This window comes from Oryzias melastigma, linkage group LG2, assembly GCF_002922805.2.
Source record: "Oryzias melastigma strain HK-1 linkage group LG2, ASM292280v2, whole genome shotgun sequence".
Classification (NCBI taxonomy): domain Eukaryota; kingdom Metazoa; phylum Chordata; class Actinopteri; order Beloniformes; family Adrianichthyidae; genus Oryzias; species Oryzias melastigma.
This window is the reverse complement of record NC_050513.1, coordinates 4,008,923-4,014,613: the sequence shown is the minus strand read 5'-3', so window position 1 is coordinate 4,014,613 and position 5,691 is coordinate 4,008,923. Positions and strand designations below refer to the sequence as shown.

The 5,691-nt window shown below is 47.1% G+C and overlaps 1 long non-coding RNA gene across 2 annotated transcripts in view; it reads right to left on the bottom strand.

Moving 5' to 3' along the window:
- The window catches only part of LOC112160102, a 7,387-nt gene extending 3,548 nt beyond the window's left edge, over window positions 1-3,839 (bottom strand). The window contains exon 1 of one of the 2 annotated variants that reach the window (XR_004949141.1): window positions 1,806-3,839. This is a non-coding gene — a long non-coding RNA (uncharacterized LOC112160102). The remainder of the gene's footprint in view (window positions 1-1,805) is intronic. The other variant, XR_002921605.2, reaches the window with a different exon arrangement.
- Window positions 3,840-5,691: the final 1,852 nt, after the last annotated feature.

Sequence of the window (5,691 nt, the reverse complement as noted above, 5' to 3'; positions counted from 1 at the left end):
CTCAAATCCAGTCCAAAATCTGAGAAGACAATGGCTTTCCACCCACTCTCCCTCTAAACACCCCCATATTAAAGCATAATTTGCCCCCCTCCCTCCTTTCTTCAGGAGTCAGCTGTCTCCTCAATCACTTTTTTTTTTTCCTAATGGCAGCCGGGAGCCCACGAGCGCTCCGACGCAAAAGAACAATTATGCAGATGTGCGCTAAAACCACTTTGCTGCTATAATCCAACAATCAGTCCATTATAGTAATTGTCGTTAGCGAGTGGGCGATTATGATTTGGGTTGGGGGGGTGGATGCTGAAGGACGGGCGGAGCGGCTTTATGTAAGTAAGTAAGTAAGTAAGCGCCATTGAACATCCTATGTGCTGTGTTTGAGGGTCGGGGAGTGTGTGAGGCCGCCAGAAGGGTCTCGAACGCTGGTCTGCACGGCGGCGGCTGACGCTGCACCACTTCTGTTTTTTTATGGTAATTGAAGGAATTCTGCAGAGTGCCATCATCAGAGGCGAGGTCATCTGACCGGCTTTGAGGGGGTGGGGGGGTCATCATGTGAGGAGGCGGTTCCGAAAAATGTGGTCACCTCAAAGAGGAAGGCTGAACTCCAGTCCTGTCCTCCTCCTCCTCCTCTTCAGTCATGGGTTCTCCGCTGGGTAATCGCATACCAAAAACACAAGAATTCCCCCCTCTCTCCTCTCCAGGCGGGGGCTCCCCCCCTCCTCACAGTAAAGCCAGCCGTTCACACCGAGCCCACGGGAAGCCAGAATAAAGGCATCCCAGAATCCACTGCTGCTCACAAACAACCAATTCCTTCTGCAAAATAGCAAAAATACCAATAAAAGCACAACAAACTGCTTCAAAATCAATTTAAAAATGTATATATTTTGGATTTACTTCAAATTAAATTATGATGCAGCAAAAACTATAATTAATTCCATTTGTGTTTTTAAAACATTTTATAAGGATTTTAATTAAGTAAATTTAGGGTTAAATGAGTTCAAGTAAATAAAAATATATGTTTTTGGTTGTTTGTGCTCTCAGATTTCAGGGGTCAGATGGGAGGGGTTTAAACCACCACAGGGGGTGGGGTCAAAAAAAGTGGGGCTTTATCCCCCATTCACAAAAAAACTATTTTTTCGGCTTTAATTTTGAAACCCCCCAAACCGGATGTCCCCGTCGTTCCCTCCACGAGCTTGGCTGGCTGGGGCGCGCGCGCGGCGGCGGCGGCTCTTATAGGCTTTTTTCACAGAGCGATTCCCAAACTGCTCCCGATCAGGAAAATACGCAGAAAAACGCCGGGCGCATTCCTGAGAACCTCGTGCCCGACCGAGGACGGCTGGGGTTGTGTGCGCGCGCGCACGGGCCGTGCGTCTCTGCGGGGGTGGAGAGCTTTATGGACCACACACTTTGCGCATGCACCCCCCCTCTCTTTCACCCCCCAAACACACAGTTAAAGTAGAGAAAAAGTCAAGTTGTGGAAAAACTGAAAAACATTCAGGCACGCGCGTAGAGCCCGCGTGCTCCGAGGAGCAGCGCCGCGTGGCTAAAGACCGTCCGAGGTGATGAGGGGTTGACTTTAAGGAACGGGAAGAAAAAAAATAAATAAAAACTTTCTCACGCTTTTCGGTGCGATCACGCGCCGCGTTGCGCAATCGGCGCGTGGACTCGGAGCGAACTAAGTCAAAATAAAACTTCCTGTTTTCTTTTTTTTTCCCTCAACACGACAACCGCAACATTCCTGCGGGACAGCTGTCCGAGCCCTCCCCGGAGTAAAAAAAAAAAACCCTCCGCGTGGAAGCGGCTCCACTTACCGTGGCTGCGTCCGCCGGCCGCATGTCCCCAGCGAGAGCGCCGCGCGCGCGTGCGTGCGTAAGCGCGGTCGGAAGCGCCGCGCGCGACACGTCAACGCGTGTTGCCTCTAGATCATGGTGGTGGTGGTGGTCGTGTGGAGGGGGGGACTCTGAAACTGCGGGGACCACCGGGAGAGCCCCCCCTCCTTAAAAAAAGTGCTTTCTTTGTTTAGATCCGCAGCTCAGACTCATCCAACCCAGAGAGGGGACGACTGGGGGAAACACTCCTAAATAATTACCCCCCCAACTCAAACTCAATCAGTGTCTTTAAACGCCTCATCTGGTTCCTCCTCGCTGCTGATCCGACCAATCAGAGAGGAGCAGCGGGACACTGATTAACAGAAGGTTTCAACACCTCAGTCTGTCCGGACAGGAAGACCACTGAGCCCCCCCTTTATGCTTCACCTGCATCCCGGTGACATCCACCCCCCCTCAGCCTCCGTCCCTGAGAATGATGCTGCAGCAGTCCGAGGATTTGCCTGCAGTGGCGGGATGCTGGATGCGGCGCTCGCACCAACGCCTGGCATCTCCTCTCCCTCTGCAGTGGCTGCACGCTGAGGCATGTGAACGCGACTGAACCCACAAAAACACACCAACAACCCCCAACAGGAGCTTACCAACAGGCTTTGACCATCTCCACATCCTCGCCCCCTCTGTCCCCGCTCCGCTCGCCGCCGCCGCCGTTCTCCACACTGATCTTTTAAGTCTACCAACCTCTCCGCTGATCAATGGACAGCCGGCGCGGCGAGCTCCGCTGCCTCCACCTCCTCCCCCCAGCGCCGCCGTGAGAGAGTGCGTGCGTGAGCGTGCGTGTGCGTGCGCTCCACGGCGAGGAGAGGAGGCTTCCAGCCCACACAGCACTCTCCAGAGCTCTCAGCCTCCACACTGCCTCATCAGTTGACCACTCCACACCCCCCACGCATCAATTGTGTGCATGCACACAAGTAACATTTGAAACAAAGTGAACATTTTGCTGTCACCTGAAGTTGATTTTTTTTTTTCAGCTGGGAGGGTAGGAGGAGGTGGAGGTCTCAGGAACACCAAAACATCCTCCACCTGTGACTCACCCCCCAATCCATTCCTATGGCTGGAACCCAAAGTTTCCAGAGGGGGGTCCCGATCCGAACCCTGGCAGCTCCGAGGAAGGAGCCGTCAAATGACAAAAAATGTGAGGCATTCATGGCGGCATCACGAGGGCTTTAATCTAATAACGGCCAAGAAATGACTGTCTGGAGGCTCGAGAGGAAGTTACAAACCAAAAACAGACATTTCACAACTCGCTCTCAAAAAAAAAAAAATAAATAAAAAAAAAAAAGTTGTTTATGTTTTGCCCAATGTCCATCATGGCTTTGAACAAGCTTCACCAAAAGAGACGACCCAAAAGAACTGAGGTATGTGACCCCCCAGCAGGTTCTAAACAATCCTGAACATTTCTAGAGTTGGTTTCTAGAAGAGAACACACCAATCAGCCTCTTTTCAACGCCATAAAACCACTGACTGTATATAAGAACTGGACTGAGTGACCCCGCCTCCCTGACGTTCCAACTAGCTCAAAGAAACCCAAAATTCCATAGACTTCTACAGAGAAATAAACAGCTAATAGTCATTGTGTTTGGTAATCCATGGCCATGGTTCTCGACTGGAGAAAAGTAGTTTGCTCTCCAACCTAGAGAAACTATGTCTCTTGGCTGGTCTGGTAACATCTCGGGGTCCCCCCAGAGGAGCTGGAGGAAGTGACCAGGGAGAGGGAAGTCTGGCCATCTTTGCTTAGACTGCTGCCCCCACAACCCAGTCCCAGATGAGCGGAAGAAGATGGGTTGATAGATATTTCAAAATTCTAATTTTCTTCATGATATGATTTCTGTCATTTCAGGTCGTACTCAGGCTTAAAAAACTTAGGTTCATTAAAAGCTTGGGTGTCAAACTCAATCGACAAGGGGCCAAAATCTGAAACACATCTTAGGTTGCGGGCCGAACAGGAGAAACATTTATTGAACGCTCTAAAACTACATTTTTACAACGGTAACTTGTATTTTATAGTTATTCAAGTTATAAACTGGCCAATCAGATGCCTCAATAAGAGCACGTCAAACGTTCAAAGCGTTTGACAGATTTTTCGGACCAATCACTGCTTGGTAAAATTGTTTGGTCCAAAAATGGCGAAATTGGGCAATATCCGTGCCGCGGAAAATTGTGACAGAATTGACCTGATTTCATTGGAACCCGAGGTAACAGCCTAGTTTTGTTCATCTATATTCATGTCGATGTTTTCCAGTTGGTATGTTTGTTTCAAATTGGATTGAGCTCCATTTCGCTCTAAGTTTCTTCAGTCTGAATAGACTCTGTGCTCGGAGTGGAACAACTGGACCAAAGGGCCACCGTAGGGAAGCAAAGATGAGACACAGCTACTCATTGAAATGTGGTCAAGTGAATGAAAGCTCATTAAAACAACCTTGCTTCTCACAGTTTCCCCAACTATCTATATGTCGTAAACATTTATCAGTGTGCCTTCTTAGCAGTCGTCTCCCCGATAACCACCTCACATCAAAATTCATCAGTTAAATATGAAGTTTGAATAAGTGAACTACCCCGACAAGGGTTGCAAAGTTCTAGACTTTCATTATTCTGTCTCTCGTTGATTTGCTCCTTTCTCGTAATTCCTGGCCAATGACTGTAGAGATCTTTAGTCATGTGGTTTTGTTTACAAGCTTTAGTTCATAACAGAAATCTCTGGTAAACCGCAGTCTGAATACAGACCAAACGCAAGGTTAGGAGCTCGATCTGGACCAAATAAAGCACAATCAGTCCAGACCAACGGACTTAAACTGACCAATCAGATTCATCAATGAAAATAGGTTCCTGACCCCAACACTCGATTGACAGATTTTGTGTAGTCCGTTTTAAAGTCATAGAGGTGTAGACTTCTAGCATCATGTTAGCAATGATGCACCACAGAGGAACAAACATTTTAAGTTCCGCTCCAGTCTTTTAGGGAGTATTCAAACTGGAAAAGTTCTTTAGTCCCGACTGGGTGCGCATAATTTTGTCCAGATCATCTTGAACCTTTTGCCAACTCTTGTTAAAAAAAAAACAAAAAAAAAAAACAAAAACACACACACATGACTCAAGATCTCTTCAGTCATTGGTCAGGAATTATTAGGGCGGGTCAAAACGAGACAGAATAATGGCAGTCCCTTGTGAACCTTTTCGGGATAACTCACTGATTCAAACTTTATATTTCGCTGAACAATTTTGAACGTTTGTATCAACGTCAGGTTCAGTACTTTTATTTCTACTCTATGACAGCGGTATACTGCTCGATTACTGAGGAAACATCGGCTATGACGGGATGCTGATGAGTGTTTATGACTAGAGGAGTGTATTGGCAAGAGTTTGGTGATAAGATGCGTATCCCGATATTTGTCTCACAGTACGATACGTATCGTGATTTATCCCAAGACTGTACAAGAACCATTTTTTCATTTTTTTAAGAGTATAGTACACCATAGTATATTAAATATAGTCTTAAATCGATACAAGTATTGCCAAATGAAATATCGCAATATATCTTTAAATCGATTTGTCTCTACAACCCCATGTATGACATCTAGATTTGAAGGAAAACAGTGTGAGAAGCAATTGTAACACGGTAAAAGTTGTTTTAATGAGTCTACGTTCATCCGACTACGTTTCAAATCCTGTAATGATCAGCTACGGTGGCCCTTTTGGTCCAATTGGACAGAGACAAACCGAGATGACGTTGAAAGTAGGGCTGCCACGATTAGTCGACTAATCGACGACTAATCGACTATTAAAATAGTCGACGACTAATTTAATAGTCGATTAG